The following is a 24,308-nucleotide window of genomic DNA, read 5'->3' on the forward strand; positions in this document are numbered from 1 at the left end:
CCCAGCATCAAGAAAAATGCCTGGCAGATAGAAGATGCTCAATAAATATGGGTCAAATGAATGAATAAAATAACATTAAAAACTACTAATAATGCAAGAAGCACAAGAATTTTCTTGAGCACAAGAAATACAGCAGAGAGCGCAAGAATTTTCCTTGGCTAAATTGCTTAGGAAGAACGTAACGAAAAACTAAAAAAAAAAAAACTCGCCCAATATCTCGTATGTAGAAGGCTCTCAATAAACATGGTGAACAAATGAGTGAAGAAAGGAATTCCTTTATTACATACATTCAAGTTTAGGGATCCTGTTAATAGAACGGATCACTTGATAATTTAATGAGTAGTTGTTGTATTTGGAGAATTTGGAAAAAAGCAAGCCAAGTATAAACCTGTTCCCTTGTTTCGGAAGAAAAAGTCTTATTTCTCAAGCAACATATGTTAATGAATGTCTTCTCGGGGCATTGGAAATGAGTGTTTGTCTTAACAAGTGCTCTGAACCACACCAGGTCAAGGAGTTGGTGCTAGGTGTTCCTATGCATGCTTCCTCCATTTGAGCAGGTTATGTCAGATGAGATTAAATTGTCTTCACAACAGCCAGAAATAAAGAACAAGGCCCCGTGTTTTTTGCAAATAGCAAGTTGGGGAGGGATTGCAGTTCACTGGGGGTCATCTCTTTGGTACAGGCTCCTGGAAAGAGAACTTCTTGCCAGTCAGCTTGAGATAATTAACAGAGTCAAGTGTCAAGCATTGCTGGAGACCTCGTTAATACAACTCCTCAGGGAAGGGATTTTACTTGGAAAAATTAGCCTTTGCTCTCTGAGAGCACGGGAAAGACATCCTTCAGCTTCTGGCGAGGATCTGGGCTTCTCTATTATCACCTCTGGTAAACGAAGAGAAACTACTTTGGATTCATTCTCACGTTCAGATAAGTGAAGAAAGAAGCTCCTCCACAAGTGGGAATAGATTTTGGTAAACAAATGGAATCTTTTTATTTATTTTATTTTTTGAAGAGCTATTTAAACAGCAAGTTTATCCACTCCAGTGCAGCTTGGATGTCTAGATTTGAAGGACTGCCTTAGTTGTGTTCAGCATATCTGAGCACCAAGCAAGCTTTTATGAACACTCAATGACTGTACTACTACGTCTTCAAAGATTTTGTACATGAGAAGATCCCCTGATGAAAATTGCCTTTACAGACTTTGTTTATCTAATAGGTGCTTCTCCATTCCTATCATATGCTATTTCATATTGCGTTGTAAATAACCCATAGCATTATCAACCTTCGGCAACCTTCAGGAAAGTTCTAATTTTTATGGTTTACTTTAGATTTGCTTTAAGGACATCAGTGATTCAATCCCCTAGTATGTTTTCTTCTGTTTTTTTTTTAATGAAATGAATCAGAATCTGGATTAGTCATCTTACTTTTATGCTCTCCTGATTAAGAGACTTTATTATGAGCAGTACAGTGTAGCATTTAAGACATTTTGAAACAAGACAAAGAAGGTGTAAATCTCAGTTCTACTACTGTCTTTTTTGTTAAGTTCTCTGTGACTCAGTTTCATCATCTGTAAAGTAGGGATAATTGTACTTCCTGCCTTTTAGAGTTATTGTGAGGATTAAATGAGGTGAGGTAAGTACAATGCAGGGAGCCCTGGTGGTTAAGCACTCGGTTGCTAAACAAAAGAGGTCAGCAATTGGACCCCACCAGCTGTTCCGTCAGAGAAAAGACCTGGTGATCTGCTCCCATGTGGATTTTAGCCTAGGGTACTCCATGGGGCAGTTCTCCTTTGTCTATAGGGTCACTGTCACCGTGAGTTGGAATTGACTTGAAAGCACGCAACAACAACAACAAATAAAGTACTTAAAATAATGTCTGGCACATTATTAGTGCTTCATAAATGTTAACTGCTGTTATTATCATACTCTAAGTTCAAGTATCGGCAAATAATCAAAGCCACGTTGTAGTCGGTGGATCTCATCAAATGATCGGTAGCTTACCCCAAATTCCCTTAAAACCCTTCAATGGGAATACAGGTTTTGTGACATCAGTGATTAGTACCAAAAAAAAAAAAAACTTTTTGCTGTCGAGTTGATTCCGACTCATAGTGACCCTGCAGGACAGAGTACAACTGCCCAATACGGTTTCCCAGGAGCGCCTGGTTGATTCCAGCTGGCAACCTTTTGGTTAGCAGCAGTAGCTCTTAAGCACTGCAGCACCACGGTTACTATACGTGGTTACTATGGTAGGGATAAAATAAGTAAAGGTTTTATTTAACAATACATGGACGGACTAATTTTTCACTGTCTGTGTTATAATAAATTTCAAACAGGGGACAACATTTAAGGAAGATAGAACATAAGTATTATTATCAAGTCAATAAATGCAATGACTTTATTAACTTATCTGCTTTTAACGAGATACACATGTCATTCTACAAGTGGGAATAGATGTTTGTGTTTCCATTTCACGTTGTGGATCACAGGCGCCTCCATTGCATAGCAGAGACTGTGCCTCTCAGGAAAAGATTGGTTGCTGTGTGCCGTCATGTCAACTCCAACTCACAGTGACCCTATAGGACACAGTAGGACTGCCCTCTTAGGGTTTCCTAGGCTGAAACTTTACAGGAGGAGCTCTGGTGGTACAATGGTTAAGCACATGGCTGCTAACTGAAACGTCAGTGGTTCAAACCCACCAGCTGCTCCATATATATATATATATAAATTATATACATATATATATAAATTATTTATATATATATAAATTATTCATATATATATAAATTATTTATATATATATATAAATTATTTATATACATATAAATTTGGGTCCTTGAACATTTTCCCAAGTTCCCTAATCATATTTTATGGGATGTATTAGTAATGTATATTTATTGGTTTTTTTATCTTTGAGATTTTATTCATAGTAATGTATATTTATTGGTTTTTTTATCTTTGAGATTTTATTCATATTTTTATCTAACTCACATATGCTTTCTTGTAAAGAACTCTACAAATCATAGAACATTGAGGTTACGTTTAAATGAGAAACAGAGAAAGTGAAAATAATTTCAAGCATAATATTACATTGTCTTTTCATTTGCCTCTTCGTTATTGGCATCTTGATGAACAACAGGGCAGAAATCTCTTAGCCGGGGCTCCAAGCAGAATATATGATGGAGTACAGAGCTGCTCAGGTGCACCTGCAGGTCCTGTCTTAGGTTCCTAGTGCTGCCGTAACAGAACTACCACAAGTGAGTGGCTTCAAAGAACAGAAATTTATTTTCTCACATTTTAGGAGGCTGTAAGTCCAAATTCAGGATGCTAGCTCTAGGGGGCAGCTCTTTTTCTTTGCTCTGGAGGAAAACCCTTATTTCAACTTCTTGGAGTTGCTTGGAGATCTCCACGTGGCATCTCTCTTTCCCCCATTCATGCTTCTCTGCTTCTGTGACCAGTCTCAAAAGTGACTGGTTTAAAACACACCTACACTGTAGAAGGTCAGGGAAAAAGAGGAGGACCCTCAACCAGGTAGATGGACACAGGGCTGCAACAGTGGGCTCAAACATAGCAACGATTGTGAGGGTGGCACAAGACCAGACATTGTTTCATTGTGTTATACATAAGGCTACTATGTTTGGAACCAACTCTAGGGTACCTAACCACAACAACACACTGATATGGCCCCATTAACATAAAAAACAAAACCCTGTTTCCAAATGGGATTACATTTACAGATAAAGGGATTCGGATTCCAACATATATTTTGGGGAGACACAGTTCAGTCCATCATAGGTCCTCTATTATATTGAACCAAAAGAAACATGGCTGAACATTTTTCTAAAAATAAGCGCATGAAAGTGCCTTTTTGCAGTACTCGTGAGAATGTATTTTTGTATAATCCTTCTTGAACACCAGTGGAAAAAGTAATAAGAGCAAAACTAAACTGTAACAGTGAAATATAGAAAAAAGATGATGCTAAAACACGCGGTGAAGTGGCAGTTGCAGGGATTGGTAGGTGAAAAAGGGGACTTTATATTGATCCATGCATTTTAGTTCCTTTTGCCTTGTTAGAGAAATTAGGATTTTAAAACAAAATCTCTTGAGCTAGGATAACCAGTCTTTTACTATGTTTTTTGCTCCACCTGGAAGCAACACTTTTTTACATTATACATTCAAAAAATAGGTTTCATTTTTTAAATCAACCTCCTCTTCCAACCCTTCACTGTCGATAGTAAGGTTTTACATCTCCCTTACCCGTGCCACGCGATTTCGATACAACAAAAGAAGCTCTGATAAAAGCCAAGGGAAATTTCATTTCTTTTTTGGGCTTTTCAGAAAGGTTTATATCCGCACTTAATTGTGATCTCTGTTTATATTTCCTAAATAAAAGAAGACCCTGAGGTGTTTACCAGTGGGAAAAAAATACAAAAAAAAAAAAAAAATCCATTACTCTAAGTCAGTTCTCTTCTGGGAAGAGAATAGGGAATACATTTAGCAGGAAAAATATCCCAAAGAAAAAAAATCAATGAATTTGGATCATTTTTTTTAAGTTTTTCATAAAGCTCTCAACATCACAGTCATGAGTGGTCTGTTCTAGGCCTTCTGGCAAACACACATCTAAAGCTTATCAGAGAGTCCTCAAAATCAGCTCCAAAATGACAGGTTAGCACGCAGGTATTGTGCCTTCTGAGACGCAGTCTTCTCTATGCAAAATGAACCTGACTTTTATGGTGTAGCTCAGACAGCTCTACAAGAAATCTTGCCAGCTGATGAATTAAAACTTATTCCAGACTTGTGTTAGAAGAAAGTTATGATGGATGTCTGTCCTAGACTACATCATGGTCAATTCCACAAGCCTGTGGAAACAAAACCTGAATATCTGAATGCCTCAGGAGCCACAGAGTCCAGAGGAAGCCCCAGGTTTCTTGAGACCGGTAGCTTGACAGTTCACTACTGTGATTCCTGAAAATAGTTATGGAGCCTGCTTTTCAATTTAAAGGAAACAAAAACAGAGCCTCAATTTTTTATTTTTATTTTTTTAGTTACTTATAAGGGCTAGAGAAAGGAAAAAAAAGTTACTTAGGAGAAATATTCCTTTATTGTGATTTCTTGCCAACTGAAAAACACACCAGTTAGATTATCATAGACAAATTGTCCTAAGTTTTGCCTAAAATGATACTTACTGTGTCTCACCTACGAACTTAGTAAGCCAGAAGAAGGGGGAATATCTTCCAGATGACTTACGTTCACGTTATTTAAGGATTTCTTAAGAAAACCCTGCATCAATCTCCCTGTACATTATAACCTTCCTTTATGCTCACGGTGTCGACTGCAGACTGGCAGTTTCAACATCACCGGGTAGTTTATTAGAAATGCTGGATTTCAGGGCCCAGCCCAAATCAAAATATAAAAATAAAAACAAACCCACATCCATCGATTCCATTCCAACTCATAGCAACCCCGCAGGACAGAGTAAAACTGCCCCATAGGGTTTCCAAGGCTGTAAATGTTTATGGAAGCAGACTGCCACATCTTTCTCCAGCGGGCTGGCTGGCTGGTGGGTTCTAACCACTGACCTTTCACTTAGCAGCTGAGTGCTTAACCAGTGCACCACCAGACCTTCTAATTCAGAATTGGCATTTTAACAAGATCCCCAGATGACTCACAAGCACAGTAAAGTTTGAGAATTCCTGCCCGATGGTCCTCCTTTTCAACATCCTCATAGAGGGCCACATTCCATTAAGAATTTATAGCACTAAGACCACTGCCCTTCTGCATTTTTCCATCAACACTCTTACCTTCACGTTCACTTGCTGAACCACAATTACAGCCTGTTGGAAGGGAGCTTTTTTTGCCATATGACCTGATCTATAGTTCCTGGGGGAGAAGAAAACACACCTAGGTCTTTATTTTTGTCCACCGTAGGCTTATAACAAAGATCCTGCCAATGCTGTCGAGTCTAGACAATACCACAAAAAAGTAATTGCATTAGATTTCTTAGCAATGGAGGCGGTGGACAAATTCTAGCCTTTTTCACAACAGGAATGCTGGCGAATGTAGCTTACATATTTTGGTCACGCTATTTGTCAAACTTTACAGTTAAAAATTTTTTTTTTTTTTTTTTTGGTCTAGCTGCCTGAGGCTTTATGATTTGGGTCACTGAATCGGTGAGAAGTACTCACTGAAACCCTTCTGGTGGCTGTGTGAAGACAGACACACTACTCTACTGCTTGAAATACTATCTAAAGCCACACACAAGAAATGTTGTTTTAGAAGAAGGTGTAATCATTTAATATCAGCTCCTACAATCCATCTCTACGTTGACGTTTGTCTATTCCGTATTATCTGCTTTACTAAAACCATTTTTTCCCAATACTCCCTTCCGCCTTTCAGATTCAAATGTATGCTGCACACAAATGCTTGTTTTGCTTATTCACCATCTACGCTCGTCTTTAAATTATAGAACAAGGAACAAGCTATAGAAAAATCTCCCTCCCAGCTCTCTTTATTGCCCATTCTTACCTCCGGGTGTGTGAATTTTCATGGGCACCCCTAATAACTCTGTAATTCAAAAGGCGCTGTTATTTTGCACAACACTTTGGGGATTTTGCTGACTGAAAGGAACTGCATAAACCTAAGGGGTGTTTATTGTTTTATAGTCCTCCATTTTCAACGTGAAAGCATCAGAATATGGGCTGAAAATGTTTCAGAGTATGTCTGCTTTCAGTTCTTATTCTTCTTGTCTAAAAAGATTCTGACAAAAAACAATCCTGACCAAACATTTTAAGAACATCTACTTCTCCTGTTATTTCCAAGGCTTTCCCTGTACGCATGCATTCAGCGTACATGCCCACATACACACGTGCACATAGCAGGTGCACACGCACAAGCACAATTCACTGTTATTTTTATGACTCAGTTCCGATGACCGTGAAAATGGTGACCTACTGGCGTCTCAATGCCTGTCCGCATTACACGCCACAAAGGTGCCGGAACTTTTCTATCATTTTTGGTAGAATGCATCACAGGAAAAGAGCAACACCAAGTCAGAAATTTCAGAAAAGCCATCCTTCTTCAATGGCACCCACTACAGTTCCATATTTGAGAAAAGGCTGCCGCATTCATACTGCAAATGATTTAAATCGGTGTTAACTTGATTTGCCTGAAAACATTTTGAAAAGCCAGCACCAATGAGGTGGGTTGAGAGAGAGGGGATCTGCCTATTGCTCTGCGCAAGGTGTGTTCCACAGAGGACCCACGGGAAAGGGGCAGACGTTTTCCTTACCGTGTCGCAGCCGCACACCTGGAGATGTTCATATGTCCGTTTTTCAGATATGCAAAACAATTTTAGTGCCTTACTTTGAGACTCCTTGGTGTTCCCCTTTTCAATAGTGAAATGACCCCATGGAAATCTCCAGATAGTTTGGAATTGCTTCTCAAGTCTAATCTTTGACGTGCATGTTTGAAAGTATGACTTCTTCTCATTGCAAATCTTTTTTTTTTTTTTCTCCTCTTCCACTCCAAATATAGACACAGACTTTAATTGATAAAATGCTGACTTTCTTACTGCTGACTTCACACTTTAGGTTGTATCTCTAATTACCCCTGTGAGGTTCAGATAATAACTTTAACATCAGTAAGTTTTCCCAGCTTCCCAAAGCCATTTATTAGATCCTGAGATACCATGTCATAAATCTTTTTGATAAACTCCAGCTGCTGTAGACAAACCAGTAGAAGATCAACAAAAATTACCTGGCTTTTAACAGTACCCCAGCAAGAGGCTCAAGCAATTATTTCTTCAGCCGGCAATGTGTTTGCCTTGTATTAAAAAAAAAAAAAAAAATGTTAGTCACAATAAATTGAGAGGTTGAGCCTTACCAGAATTTCAAGCTATGTCTTCAGGCACATTAGAAAGTTCCAAAAATCAATTAGGCGAGAAATCTAACCACCACTATTAAAAAGATAGCAAATGTAATTGCTTAGCCCCAAGAATGAACCTAAGGAAAAATTACTTCCCCTTAATAAGTCTTCTTAATAAGACAGATGGTATATAAATTGAATATTTAAAAAAAATTTTTTTTTTTGTGTATATACATGTATTTATATGGTCCTGGTTTAGCAGAATGACTGATGCCTCTTCATACTGGACACACATTGGCAGCTTGGAAGAATTACTAAATAAAACTGAGCATAATACTGTCATAGATTAGAGTTTCCAGAAGTCAGCCTGCCTTTGCCCACCTGGATCGCCCTTCCTGTTGCTGTCCTCTGCCTGAATTCTCCTGATCCTCTAAGGCAGGTGGTGTAGAGTAATGGTTGACCTCCAGGCTCTGCAGTCAGACAGGCCTGGGTTCCTATCCTTGTTCTACGTCATGCTAGCTTCATGACCTTAAGAAAATTATTCACCATTATAAATCTCAGGCTACAAATAAAATGGAGATAATAATAGTACTTCCTTCACTGGGTTGGTGTCAGGTTAAATGAGAAAATGCACATGCTATAGATTGAATTGTGTCCTTCAAAACATGTATTGTAAATCATGACTCCTATGCCTGTGGTTGTAATTGCATTTGAGAATGGGGTTTCTTTGTTACCTTAATGAGGTAGCATTAGTGGAGGGTGTGTCTTAAGTCAGTCCCTTTTGAGATGCAAAAAGAGCAGATTGAAGGAGCAAGCAAGCAGAGATGTTGTTAATATGTTGTTATGTGTCGTTGAATGGGTTCCCACTCATATGGGGGAAGATACATGCCAAACCACAAGAGAGCTCCAAGGAGCCAAGAAACAGAAGCTGAAAAGAGACAAGACCCTTCCCCTATAGCCAAAAGAGAGAGAAACTCTTCCCCTGGACCCAGCACCCTGAATTGGAACTTTTTGCCTCCTACACTGTGAGAAAATAAATTTCTGTTTGTTAAACCCACCCACTTGTGGTATTTCTGTTATAGCAGCGCTAGATAACTAAGACAACACATAAACTGCGTAGACCATGCTATAGTAGAGAAAGTGGTCAAATACTGTTGATTCTTGTTAGTATGGTCTTAACTTGGGTGGACCCTGGGAACTCTGAACATGGAAGCACGTTCCAGGTTCTGGCAACAGAAATGGTTTACCGACCTGGATGTGTCACGTTCCAAAAAACAAAGTCTTTTATTTTCTGATTTCTTCTTTTTTTATTGTACTTTAGATGAAGGTTTACAGAACAAACTAGCTCCTAATTAAACATTAGTAAACATATTGTTTTATGACATTGGTTAACAACCCCATGGCATGTCAACACTCTCCCTTCTCGAACTTGGGTTCCCTATTACCAGCTTCCCTGTCCCCTCCTGCCTTCTAGTCCTTGCCCCTGGGCTGGTGTGACCCTTCAGTCTCATTTTGTTTTATGGGCCTGTCTGATCTTTGGCTAAAGGGTGAACCTCGGTTGTGACTTCATTACTGAGCTAAAAGGGTATCCGGTTGCCATACTCTTGAGGTTTCAGCATTCTCTGTCAGGCCAGTAAGTCTGGTCTTTTTTTGTGAGCTAGAATTTTGTTCTACATTTTCCTCCAGCTCTGTCTGGGACCCTCTATTGTAATCCCTGTCAGAGCAGTCAGTGGTGGTAACTGGGCACCATTAGTTGTACTGGGCTCAGACTGGCAGAGGCCGTGGTAGTTGTGGTCCATTAGTACTTTGGACTATTTTCTGATTTCTTTTGATGATCTTTTTCTATCTTGAAAAGTTTAATTAATATACTAACAATTGTCTGTATTTATTGAGTTCTTACTTGACTTAAATATTATTTTGAACACTTAATTTTTTTTTTTTTTAACTCCTGTAACCCTTACTAGATCTCTGAGGCAGAACAACTTTCTTTTCCTAATTTTAGAAAAGGGAACAATGGCTAGCCCCAGCAGGACTGTGACATACCCCAGGCACATTTCTCGCTGAGTCCTGACACTGCCTATCAAAGCCATGACAGTGACCTTTCCAGCCCTCAGAATCTGTCTCCATAAAAGAATCCACAACTCAAATGATTACAAAAGGACCTTTGCAAAGATGACTGCAAAACCAAAAATGATTACAAGAGAAAAGGAGAGAGACAGAGAGAAAGACATCTGAACGTGTAACTATGAATTCAGCAATTCTAAGGCCAAGTAACCATAGGCTTGTAAAACCTGGGTTTTGTTTGGTGTTCTAGACAAGGATGATCAAGGAAAGGATCTGCTTGGGAGAAATGGTATACTGACAGGTGAAGAGAGAAAGGCAGTCATCTGGCTCCTATTTATATATTATCTTCTCCATTGACCGGAAACCCTGGTGGTGTAGTGGTTAAGTGCTATGGCTGCTAAGCAAGAGGTCGGCAGTTCGAACCCACCAGGCACTTCTTGGAAACTCTGTGGGGGCAGTTCTACTCTCTCCTATAGGGTTGCTGCTATGAGTCAGAATCGACTCGACAGCAGTGGGCTTGGTTTTCTCCATTGATCAGAATGATGTTCATTCTAGAGAGGAGACTATGGATCTGAGGGAGGTTAGCCTCAAGATAAATATGAAGAGAGTTAGTGTTTCATATGGCAGAGATGGGAGGATGTGTTTGGGATGAAGAGAAACGTTTGAATAAAGGCGGCACAGGTGGGAAATCTGGAGGGGTGATTAAAGACCCGTAATTGCATTTTCAAATCCACAGGAATAAGTACAGGGGAGAAATCTAGTTAATGAACAGTGTGCAGAGGTCTGAAAATTTTAGTTTTATAAAAGCTCACATCAGCAGCTAGAGAGGGTGGCTATTCAAAAAATGCACAATATTGATGGAAGAATAATGTCTTCATCAAGGAAGCTAGTGCATTGTTTAATATCTATCTTAGGTATTGTGTTGCCAGGTTATTGTCCCTTAGAGTTTAAGCTTATCTTTAACTGGCTATCTGAAGGGTAAATGGTTGCAAAAACTTCATCTAAAGAATGATGGCTAAAGAATGGAAGATGATTCTCCAGGAGAAGACTTGAGCGGAGGAGGGTGGAAGAAAGTGAGCTGGGTAACTGTTTTCACAATGGTGAAGGGTTGTCATGTGGGAGAAGGGTACAGGTTACACTGTTTCAGTCCACAGTGCAGACCCATGAAAAAGAGATAACTTTCAGTTCCAAAGGATTTTCCCAAAAATTAATTGGCTGTTTTGTGAAGTAGTAACTTTACTGGCAGGTTTCAAGTAGAACTTACATGACCCTTTGTCGGGGATATATTAGAATAGCTTCCAGTATTGGTAAATGGACCTAAGACTTCTTTCCCATTTTAATATTTTTATTATTTTATTATTTTGTATCCACCCAGAGGCACCTTGGAAGAAAGGCCTGTCAATCTACTTCCAAAAAATCAGCATTGAAAACCCTGTGAAGCACAGTTCTACTCTGATAGACATGAGGTCACCATGAGTTAGAGTCAACTCAATGACAACTGGAAAATTTAAGAGTAGTTGGCAAACTCCCTCCCCTTTCTTTCACCACTTGCCTTCTAAGGCATCATGAGGCAATCTAAAATAATAACCAAGAAAAATCCTACAAATTGCCTGTGATTATAGTTCCAAAAAAAGTTGTTTGCAATTTAAAGTTTTAAATGATCTGAGCCAATAAGATGAAAATAATGTGTTAACCCTAAAGATTGTCAATTCATCGATTCAAGGTAATGGAAATGAGAGGCAGAGGATGTTGACATTTTTGTCTTTTAATTTTTTTTTTTTTAAGGAAACTCAGCTTATGGGCATTCTCTTTAACTATCCATAGGAGAACAATAGAAAATGTTATAGCTAGTAAATGTGAAGGTGTCAATCCATACTGAGTAGTCTAAATTAAAACCTAGGAGGGGAATTTTTACTCAGCTATGTTGTTGAGTTATATTTGGTAACCACTATTACAAGGTCGCTATGGGAAACCCTGGTGGCATAGTGGCTAAGTGCTATGGCTGCTAATCAAAAGGTTGGCAGTTCGAATCCACCAGGGGCTCCTTGGAAACTCTACGGTGCAGTTCTACTTTGTCCAATAGGGTCGCTATGAGTCAGAATTAACTCGATGACAGTGGGTTTTTTGGTTATAGGGTCGCTATCACTCAAAATCCACTCGGCGGCAACAGGTATTATAGGGTATGGAAACCCTGGTGGAGTAGTGGTTAAGAGCTATGGCTGGTAATCAAGAGATCAGCAGTTCAAATCCACCAGGCTCTCCTTGGAAACTCTATGGGGCAGTTCTGCTCTGTCCTGTAGAGTTGCTACGAGCCAGAATCGACTAGACAGCAACATTTTTTATTTTTATTTTTTTGATATTATAGGGTGAGTCGGAATCGACTGAATGGCAACGGGTTTATTATTCAATAGGAGCCCTGGTGCTGCAGTGGTTAAGAGCTCAGCCTCTAACCTATCCAAAATGGTTGACAGTTCAAATCCACCAGCTGCTCCCTGGAAACTCTGTGGGGGCAGTTCTACTCTCTTCTGTAGGGTTTCTGTGCATCAGAATAGACTAGACAGCAACTTTTTTTTTTCTTCTTCTTAGTAGAGTGAGTCTGAATCAACTGAAAGGCAACAGGTTTATTATCCAGTAGGAGCCCTGGTGGTGCAGTGGTTAAGAGCTCAGCTGCTAACCACAAAGGTGGGTGGTTTAAATCCACCAGCCTCTCCTTGGAAACCCTATGGGGCAGTTCTACTCTGTCCTGTAGGGTTGCTGTGAGTTGGAACCAACTAGATGGCAACAGTTTTTGTTTTTTTTTTAATCCAATAAAGGAGCCCTGGTGGCACAGTGGTTAAAGCGCTGGACTGCTAACCGAAAGGTTGGCGGTTCAAAACCACCAGTGCTTCCAAGGGAGAAAGATGTGGCAACCTGCTTCTGTGGAGATTTACAGCCTTGGAAACCCTGTGGGGTCGCTATGAGTCGGAATCGACTCCATGGCAGTGGTTTGGTTTGGTTTGATTATCCAACAACAGAGAAACAAGAGAAAAAGAGATGCTGGAATTAGCTCCTCCATTTAGATGCCTTCTTCTACCATCTTTTTATTGCTGAAGCTTTGCGATGCATTGCATTGGGCAAATCTGCTGCAAAAGACCTCTTTAAAGTGTTTAAAAAACAAAGATACCACCTTGAAGAGTAACGTGTACTTGACCCAAGCCACAGTGTTTTCAGTTGCCTCAAGTGCATACAAAAGCTGGACAATGAATAAGGAAGACCAAAAAAGAACTGGCAGCTTTGAGTTATGGTATTGGTGAAGAACATTGAAAATACATGGATGGCCGAAAGAGTGAACAAATCTCTCTTGGAAGAAGTACAGCCAGAATGATTCTTAGATGCAAGGATGGCGAGACTACGTCTCACATATTTCGGGTATGTTGTCAGGAGGGACCAGTTCCTGGATTAAGACATTATGCTTAGTAAAGTAGAAGGTCAGTGAAAAAGAGGAAGACCCTCAATGAGATGGACTGACACAGTAGCTGGGACAATGGGCTCAAGCATAACAATGGTCGTGAGGATGGTGCAGGACTGGGCAGTGTTTTGTTCTGTTTTACGCAGAGTCGCTATGGGTCAGAAACAACTTGATGGCATTTAACAACAATGGCAAGTTTTACTAGTCTGAGTACACACTTACACACAGCACACACTTATAAAATTGAGGAAAACATTAGAAGTTATTTTTTATGTTGGTGGTCATGCAAATTAAGGGGCCTGCTTCTGCAATATTCTTTATTTGACTTATTTCCAAGTGTGAAGGGATATCCAATGTTCTCTTGGCGACAGTTATTGCCTTTCTCTGTGTCCTGCTTGTTGCTTGCATCATCCATCTGCCTGAGATTGACAGGAAGGATAAGACGCTTCCATCCCCACATATATCTCCCTTATGCTTAATAAAGTTTCCTCTCAGGTGGTCAACGTAAGCTTGTTGTGTTAAGCGCATCAACTTCATGGAAGCATAATTGCCTAGAAATTGAAACCATTGGCAATAGAATCATGCAGACTATATTCTTATTTTGTTTTCTAGACTGGTGTTATTTTTTGGTAGGTTATATACAGCAGAAACCCGGGAAACATCATTTTGTGTGCCACCAATAAATGAAAATAAACCCTCTCTAGAAATAAAAGTGAAAGATTGCTCCCTGGATACGTTTATACTATCTCAATTTAGTCCCCTGGCCTCAGCCAAAGTGGATGTAGTTGCAATTTTGATGGAAAGCATCAGATGGGAATGTGAGGTCTTCACCAGTCTCTACAGCCGTAATTTCTGCCAAAGCATCTCAGTATCCCAAAAGAAGCCAGATTCGATTGTTTTTCACTTGTTTTTTCCTCTTGCTTCCCCCCCCCTTTTTTTTTTAAGAGTTCTTAAAGCAAGGCAGCACGTAATAGTACAAGATACGTGGCAGAAACCCATGAACTGGATAATAAACCAAAACCAAAAAACCAAACCCGGTGCCATCAAGTCGATTCCGACTCATAGCGACCCTACAGGACAGAGTAGAACTACCCCATAGAGTTTCCAAGGAGCGCCTGGCAGATTCGAACTGCCGACCCTGTGGTTAGCAGCTGTAGCACTTAACCACTACGCCACCAGGGTTTCCAACCTGGATAATAAACAACCTTAAATAGGAAGTAAGACAGGAAGAATATGCTATGCAGGAGTTGGAACAATGCCTTTTTGGTTGCAGTGGTTAGTTTTTGCTAAGTTTTCCATATATTGTTCAACTGGTGATCATCACAAGTGGAACCGTTACGAATTAAAATGTATTAAAGTATACAGAATATGGGAAGGATGGAATAGAACTAAAGAACTGAAGAAAAGAAAGTGATCTACAAAAGGAAAATGCTGAACTGAAAGAGGAGACTGAGGCCAATGGAAGAGTTAGGAAATATGTTCAAGATTGGGCTACCATCGGTCATTCTTTCTATTGTGGAAAAATTGAAGCACAAACAGAATAACATAACAGACCTCAAAGTACCCATTACCCAAATTCAACATTTAGAAACATTTGCCAAAAAAAAATTCTTATGCTTTTGTTAAGCTCATATTTTTCTTTTTTAGTCTAAAGTATTTTGCTGAATGAATGTCTGTACTGCTCCTTATGGGAGTGTGTGTATTTGTGTTTAAACATTTCATTTTCTCCTTCCTAGTTAACATAGTTGTCTGAAGATTGATATGTTGTGTGCCATTGAGTCGATTCTGAATCAAAGCCACCCTATAGAACAGAGTAGAACTGCCCCATAGGGTTTCCCAGACTGAAATCTTTATGGGAGCAGATCTCCAGGTCTTTTCTCCCCAGCAGCTGCTGGTGGGTCGAATCACTAACCTTCCTGCCGACCTCAGCAGCCAAGCCCTTTAACCATCAAGCCACTAGGGCTTCTTCTGAAGGCTAAACCAAAAAAAAAAAAAAAAAAAAAACCTGTAGCTGCAGAGTCATAATGACTCTATAGAACAGAGTAGAGCTGCCCTATAAGGTTTTCAGGGAGAGGCTGGTGGATTTGAACTGCCAGCCTTTTGGTTAGCAGCTAGAGCTCTTAACCACTGTGCCACCAGGGCTCCTTCTGAAGGCTAGCACCCTCTCAAATTATTTAATATGGGTATTTTCACATCCAGCAGGGTGGTTTCAGTTAAGTAGCTAGAAGGTAGTCAGTGATTATTTTCCTCTTTTTTCCCATTAATTTTAACTATTATTTCCACGTCCTGTCAGATGGCATTGACTAGCATGCCTAAAATGAAGCTCATACCTAGATTTATTAATAATAATAATAATAGTAAATCTTACTTTAAAGTGGATGCTTTTAGTGTTAAGGATGATGTTGACAGTTGATTTAAGATAGTTTAGATTTTTATCATGCCAGAGAATGTTCTTTTTAGCTACTTTATTAAGTGGTTTTTTCAATATAATACCTACTAACACTATATTACATTAATTAAATACTTCTACAAAACTGATCTTAATGATTATCTCCTTCATTTGTCCTAATGGTTCATGTCAATAGATTAACTAATTCTTAAACATCCCAGCATTTTTGAGATATTCCCCAACTGGTCATACACAGCCTCTGAAGCCAGAAAGGACCACGCTTGAGTCTTAGGTTCACATTCAGTAGCTGAATAACTTTGGGCCACATATCCTCACCTGTAAAATGATCATAAAGATAGTTACCTCAGAAATGTAAAGCTAAAATTAGTGATTATATAAAGCATCTAACACAGGTACTGACTGAGTAAAGGGCATTGCCCCCAGCAATCATCTTTATCATAATGTATTATTCATTTGTATGCCATTGAATACATGTGGGGGTATTGAATACAATTAGGATTTTTGTAACATGATTATAATATAAATATGTCTATGGGTATTTTTGGTGCTATGTTTCACTGGCTTTTGTCTAAGGAAGTTCTAATTTTGTAAAATTAAATGCCTGGTTATCTATCATTTTCTGTATTCTGGAGCAGATTTCATCGTTGGAAATGATCGATTTCTGGGATTAGTTTTTTTTTTTTTCTGAAGGCAGTATAGCTCAGTAGTACTTAAGGACACTTACCTTGGAGATAGACAGGTCTGGATTCAAGTCCTGGGTCTTTACCTTATTACCTTATTAGCAGTGGGACTTAGGGAAAGTGACTTAAAATTTCTATGCCTCAGCATCCTTATCTATAAAATGAAGGTAGTGATAGTGTCTGCCTCACAGAGTTAATGTGAGGATTCAACCAGTATTCAGGAAATATTTTGTGCCTGCTGTGAGCCCTGATGGCTCAGTGGTTAAGAGCTTGGCTGTTAACCAAAAGGTTGGCAGTTCTAATCCACCAGCCGCTCCTTGAAAACCCTAGGGGACCCTTCTACTCTGTCCTGTAGGGTCACTATGAGTTGGAATAGACTCGAAAGCAATGCAGTGGGTATGAGCCAGGCGCTATGTCCAGTGCCATGTTAAAGAAGATTAAGCTAGGAAGAGAGGAAGGGGTCATTGACAATTAGAATTAATTATTAATATTCTTACCAGGGATAGAAATTTCAAGTCATCAATTAGCCAAGGCATAAACTATCTGGGCCAAGAGTCTTTTACACTGGTAATTTCTGCAGTTATTTCTGTACTAGTCTGATTAACTGCCTAATTTATTATTTCCAGTTCTGCAGCAATTTATGAATATAGCTGATAGATAGCTGAGCAGGTTTTTTTGTTTGTTTCTTATGAGATTGACAGTCCATTGCATTTCTACTATAATTCTTAGATAAGAAAATGATTGCGTTCTAGGAGGTGGGGTGTGACAATGTTTGTAGTGGAAGAGCAATCTTAAGGGTAGTAAGAAGTTTAATAAAAAAGAAAAGAAAATAGCTCCCCCCAAGTAGACTCTTTAATGATTAAATAGATGGGTTAGTGCAGAAACAAATAGGAGGTTTACATTATACAGCTTCCAGCTGTGAAAGTCTGCTAGACAACATGGCCCCATTTAAACCCCTGGGAGAGTTTTGTTTAGCAAAGGAATGAAAATGAAGTATTCTTTTTTTTTTATTTGTAGAAAATAAAAATAGTAATACATGCTCTTCTAAATAATAAATTGGATTAAAATTAAGATGAGGCTCAGCAGTGGATAAATTCAATATTTTTGAGTGATTCATCTGGTTGATACATGGATGGCAGTAAGACTTAACTTCTGATGTTAAAGGGTTATTTCAGGTGGTTAGGATCAAGTTTCTTTTTGTGCATTTGTTTGGAGAACTTGAGGGTTGCCTACTTCTATTTGGATGCTGATTGGAAGATCAGATCTCATGTGTAATAACCATGTATCTCCCATAACCAGGGCATTTTGGTGGTCCATGCTAATATCAGTATAACCATTTGTTAGGAAAATCCACGAAAAACTTCAACTCTTGTAGCTTAGATTGGACAGAATGATGTTTTAAGCTAAGCAATGTGTCAGCAATTCAATGAAAATAAAAAAATAAAATGCTGAGATAATATTACCTTCATTTTGTCAATTTTAATTATATGAAGGTAAATTTGTAAATGTGAATTAAAACCCAGTAAACCCATCGAGTCGATTCTAACTCATAGCGACCCTATAGGACAGAGAATTATACTTCCATAATTTCTGCTTACGGAGTTTTTCTTGGGGGGTGGGTATGAGATAAATCGTGATTGCTGAGTTTGAGACAGCGGATACAATTCATGAAGCAGAAGATTGTATTATCGTTATTTCAAAGAAATATGGGATGATTTAATTTTGACTTGGAAAGATTATCAAAAGATCAATGCCACCAAACCAAGTGTCCAGGATTCACATTTGTTACATCTTGGCCCATAGCTAAATGCCTCCCACAACTGCAACTCGCCTATCATTGTGATTGTTAAATCTTGTGAGTTGATGATGGATAATTACTTGTTAGTTGTTAATTGGAGTGCAGCCAGAGCCAATATTAAATACTGTTCCCTCTTTTTGTTGACATCAAAGCTTACTCTTTACTGGAGAAGAGTTTTGGTTATTACCTTTTTAAAAAAATTTTGTTGTGCTTTAGGTGAAAGTTTGCAGCTCAAGTTAATTTCTCATTCAAAAATTTATACACATACTGTTCTGTGACATTGGTCGCAGTCCCCACAATGTGACAGCACCCCCCTCCCCTTTCCACCCCAGGTTTCCTGTGTCCATTCGTGCAGTTCCTGTCCTTTTCCGCCTTCTAGTCTTGCTTTCAGATGGGAGTTGCCCATTTGGTCTCTTATATTTGATTGAACTAAGAAGCATGTTCCTCATGGGTGTTATTGTTTGTTTTATAGGTCTGTCCAATCTTTTGTTCACTTTTCAGGGCAGCACTGGTATTATTTTTACAATTCTTTACATGAAGCATTCTCTCAGAGTTTCTATTCTTGGGTAATGTCTTGAACAAAATCAACTCAAATTAAAAATGGCGTCCAAAACTTTTGGTCAGAGTGAAGGACATAGTTGCATTTTCACTTTCCATTGTTTGAAATTTCTCTGGAAATAGAAATGGATTAAGAATCACTCTCTTCTTTTTTGAAATGACTTGTTCACTGCCTGGGAAGTCTGCATTTTAGGGACATGGGCGTTAAACCCTGTTCTTCAAAATGCCATCTTTTCTTCTCGATGAGCAGAGAGGTAAAAGGGTCAAAGATGAAAACTTTTCTTTCTTCAACTAATTTGTAGAAAGTTCCTGAAAAACTAGTCAGGCGATTTCAAATGTTATTTGTAAGGTAGAACTCGGGTAGAGAGCTTTTGCAACATTTTTGAGATAAAAAGGGGTCTCCAGGGCAATAAGTTAACAAGACATTCCACCCACAAAGAAACTGAACATGTTCTATTACCTTTGAAATATAAGCATAGAATGATGTATCATTTCTTGACATTGTAGAATTAAATGACTTTTGGAACATGTGGTAAGTCCCTGCTGATTCAGAAAGTCTTTTATATGATGCTTTTCATAAAGCACATTGAAGAATGACACTTAGGAACAATTAGATCAGTTTCAAGATGCATACTGTCAGATTCCATATTTATATCAATATTTTTCCATTCCTAGATTGGAATATTTTGTCATATGCTCGGCACTATATTTTTGAGTTGTTCTATTTGTGCTAATGATAGTTTAGTTTTTTTTTTAAATAGGTAATTCTGTAACCCAGTATTTTTTCTTCTAGACACCTTTTCTGAATAATACCTATGTACGTTCATATACAGAAACACTGGTGGTGTAGCAGTTAAGTGCTATGGCTGCAAACCCAAAGGTCGGCAGTTCGAATCCACCAGGCACTCATGGAAACTCTGGGGGGCAGTTCTACTCTGTGAGTCAGAATCGGCTCAATGGCAATGAGCGGTTTTTTTTTTATGTTCATATACAGTTTACATATCTGTATCTATATTAAGAGTCAATATATTTATATCTGTATCTATACATAGAAACATTTTTCTTTATTCGTACTTATTTCCCTCCTCAGGACCTTTGCATATACTATTTCCTCTGCCTGAAAATCTCTCACTGTCACTGTTGATTGATTTCCTCTCATCCTCAGCTCCTCAAAGAGGCTTTGCTTTATCACTCAATCCCTCTCATAGCTCTCTGCTGTTTCCCAACGCCTAGCATACTTGATATGCTAATATAAATTTTAACGTAAAAAGAAAAAAACGTGACTTAAGCTTCCTGACAGCAGGGAACCCCATTTGTTTTCTTAGCCAGTCTTTATCCAGAACTTGATAGAACACCAGGAGTAGAGTAAGAACTCTATTCGTGTTTATCGGATGAGTGAATGAATGAATATCTGTAAGTATTAAACTCCATGTGTTATCCCAGTGCCGTCGAGTCGATTCCGACTCATAGCGACCCTATAGAACAGGGTAGAACTGCCTCATGGAGTTTCCAAGGAGCGCATGGCGGATTCAAACTGCTGACCCCTTAGTTAGCAGCTGTAGCACTTAACCACTACACCAATCCATGTGTTATAGTCTTTCTAAAATTTTGGTTTTGTTGATGCCGAAAAACCATGCAATGAATGTATATAAACACAACCAACAAACACATTTAAAAGTCTTGACTTATGGATATAACGGTATAGTGCTTTGCAAAATGTACTGTACCTAATAGATACTTGATCATCATTTCTTGACATTGTTTTTGTGGCACTATTATTGTTTTGTTAATACCGGGAGAGGTTATAATCATTAGGAGCTTCAGACTTAGACATTCTGTATTCTCTTCTGAAAGCTATGTTGTGCCAAAATTACACACGTAAACCTAGATTTATTTTTGATGGTTGTGGGAATGATCACGTGCCATTCTGGGGTTGATAGAACCTTGCTGATTCTATAGAAAATAGTCTTGTGTGAGTGCATTTCTCTGCCCATACACACACACATTTTCAGTTTCTAGGGATATCAGACAGGTAGTCCTGGGGGAGAAGTCCGTAAGAAAGAGAGAAAGAAAAGAGGAAGGTAACACTGTCAGCTTTCCTCTTGGAGTGTATTTCAAATCAGGGTTTTGTCTGAGGCTTGTGAAAACCAAGATAGCATAACTAAAAATCAGTCCATCAAACACATTTGAAAACATGACCTTGCTATTACTTTTCTGGTTGCAAGTCACTTCACAGAGTTCTAAAAAATGATGTTGTTTACAAACTGATCTTTTCATTCCCAAATACCTGGGTATACCTTATGAAGTATTCATCAATGAAGGCATTCAAAATAATTGTACTTATCTGTTGATACGTTTTCATATTTAAAAAAGTTAAAAACAAAGGCCAATTTTGTTTTACCTACAACCTAGTTAGTAAGGTAACACTTACTGTCACAGAGGACTGAAACCACCATCCACAGCTGTTTGGTCTATTTGCCTGGAAAACGTTGTGTTCTGTGTTATGGAAATTTAGAACATTAGAGTCAAGCTGTAATTACATAGTCAGCTGTCCAGGAAAATGATGGGCCTGGGATACCACAAGTAAATGAAATCCACAAACAATCCCAGATCTCCTTTATAGGGAAACCTTTTTACGAAGACCTGCCAACACCTAGCAGAATTGATAGGTTTGAATGTCCCTTGCCTGTTCAGTTTCTGGTGGAGGTAATAATGAGCAACATAATGGCCCAAAGACAAGGAGTGAGAGAGAAGCAGAGAAACAAGGATTATGGTTTTAATCAGCACCTGGAACACAACGTTTATTGCACACAGTTTCCTGAATGACCATAAAACTTGAGCAAAGCTAATTTAGCACCCAACCAAGGTGGAAAACAACAATAACAAAACAAATCAAAAGCAGGAACAAAAAACAAGGCATATCTGATCAGCCTACTGTGCCTTGGACAAAGCATAACTTGAGCCATTGTGGATCTCAGGTCTCCATGCAGCAGTCCAGGGAGCATGACATGGTGCTGGGCCATGGACCATTATGGCCTCAAACCAGAGGCATTATCTCTAAAAAATTAAGTCCGTTATATAGGCCACCAAGCCAATGCCCATTTTTTATTTGTTGATTATTCAGGGCAAAAAAGCTTAATGCTAGAACACACTCTTTGCATATAAGGACAAGTTTAAAGTTTATTATTTCCATTTCACTGCAGTTGGGATCTCGGTGGATGGGAATACACAGCAAATGATCTCCAAGAAATGATTCTGATTCCCAAGAGGTTAAACATTACCTTTATTTCATTCTATGACTGTCACAATATCATGTAAACCAAAACCCGTTGCCGTCGAGTCAATTCCAACTCATAGCGACCCTATAGGAAAGAGCAGAACTGCCCCCATAGAGTTTCCAAGGAGCGTCTGGTGGATTTGAACTGCTAACCTTTTGGTGAGCAGCCATAGCACTTAACCGCTATGCCACCAGGGTTTCTGATATCATGCAGGGGTGTACTATTCGGCTCATGGGAAAGTACCTTGAAGAAGGCTTGGTGCCATTTCCAAACCCATCCCCACAAAGGAAAACCTCATAATGGTTCAAGAATGTCTTCTCAAACATAAAGGATAATTCAGTATTTGTCTAAATGGTGAAACAAGCAAAATAAGGAAGATAACAAAAATGTCAAAATTAGGATTATTGTTCCTTTCAAGAATACACCAGCCTTTAACTCACTAGGCTTGTTTTTATCCCAACATTGTTTTGATTCTTGATTTAGTTCCATCTAAGGAATGAAAAAAAAAAAAAAAAAAAGGAATGAAATAATGTGTGAGGAAATGGAGGTACTGAACGGTTTTAGTGTTATCACCAGAGTTCAGGGTCTGTTGGTCCTCAAGGGAAAAACTCATTTACCTTCTTCTCACTCACCACCGCCAAGTCCACACATCTGATAAGAGAGGAATTCTTATTGGTAAGGACAAGCCCCTCCATCTTTCCTGGAGGGGAGGGGTCACAGTTTCTGGGAATGAAGGCTATATGGTTTACAAAAGGCCACCTTGGTTTTTCGGATACATCAACCTAGTGAGATGTCCCCTCCCCATCCCAAACTGGAGAATCCTTGACTTAAGAACATAATAAAGTCCTGGAGAGCACTTATGTTTTAAATTTTAAAAATCTAAGGCTCAAATTCATACTGAAGTGGTTTTGGTATGTTTTTACAAGCTTCCATGAATCATTTCTAATTTTTTTTTTTTTTTCCCCTGGGCCGACAGCTTTGCCTTGCATTTAGACTTTTCATGGAACAGCAGAGTCTTTGAGATGGGAGGGAATGTAGAGGTTGTATAATGCTAATAGTCTTTGTTTCTATACAGTCAACGGCAGGACACTTTTTTCCTACAGGTGAGCACGGTTAGATTGTAGAATGTTTTGTCTTGTGTTAAGCAAAATGGTAAATAAGGACTGCTAGACCTAAGCTCCCAAGGATTGGGTGTGAGATGATTTACTTTGATGAACCCTTTCTGACTCTTAGCTTTCTAACTTGTAGGATACCCTGCTTCACAGGTTGTTGTAAACATAAATGAGATATTATGTGTTCTAGCTAACTAAAGGGCTCTATGATTCAGGCATTATTTGAATTAACTTCCATCAAATTACTGTTAAGCAAACCATTGTTTTGTCCCCCCCCCAAGTAATAATAACAGTAATAATAGATCACAGGTGCTGAGTAACTATTAAGTGTGTTAAGAATTTTGTATGCCTTATCTCATCAAAAGAAAATTATAGACTGATGAAAAGGTTCCGGAATCAGATTGTAGTGTTGCTTATACAACCTTGTGAAGATACTAAAAGGCACTAAATTATATACTTTAAAAAGGTCAATTTTATGGTAATGAATCCTGTCTCAATTTAAGCAAAACAAATCATTTTTCAAAGAGTTTTGGAAAGTTACAAGTGTGGAGGCAGTCTGGTAGGTGCTGTGAGGGATAAACTAGTTTTGTTTTGTTTTTTTCCTACCCTGAAACGGTTTATAATATTATTGGGGACTTCGAAATGGCACAGATAAGCTAACACCTAAGGCAGTACATGAAGGAGGAGTATCACAGCCTTACAAAGTTCATTAGAGACTCTGAGGACCAAGAGATGAACGTAAGCCCCCTGGAGAGTAACACCACTGTTAGTATGTGGTTTCGTGGAAGGAAAAAGAACTATACCAAACCCAAAGCTCCAAGTTTTTTTATGTGTGGGTTTCTCAGAGGACTGTGTTAAGGGATTGACAGCATTCCATAGAATGGGGGACATATTCCAAATGAAGATTTGATTGGAACATGTTACCTGTAAATGAGGTCATTACAGAGTGGCATCACCCTGGACTTCACCCACTTCTGGTTTCTTAGTATGTGGTGCTATACAAGAAAGATACAAGAAACAAGAACAAGAAACAAGACGAATGTACTCCGCAGCAACCCAACCCTTCACTCAGACTTCAAAGCATGCATTGCTTTCATGATGCTT

General features: G+C 38.8%; 1 protein-coding gene across 21 annotated transcripts in view; it reads left to right on the top strand.

The window, feature by feature from the left end:
• NRXN1 (neurexin 1) overlaps positions 1 to 24,308 on the top strand; it is a 1,236,536-nt gene that overhangs the window by 1,017,456 nt on the left and 194,772 nt on the right. The window lies entirely within an intron of this gene.

Source organism: Elephas maximus, chromosome 26, assembly GCF_024166365.1.
Source record: "Elephas maximus indicus isolate mEleMax1 chromosome 26, mEleMax1 primary haplotype, whole genome shotgun sequence".
NCBI classification, from domain to species: domain Eukaryota; kingdom Metazoa; phylum Chordata; class Mammalia; order Proboscidea; family Elephantidae; genus Elephas; species Elephas maximus.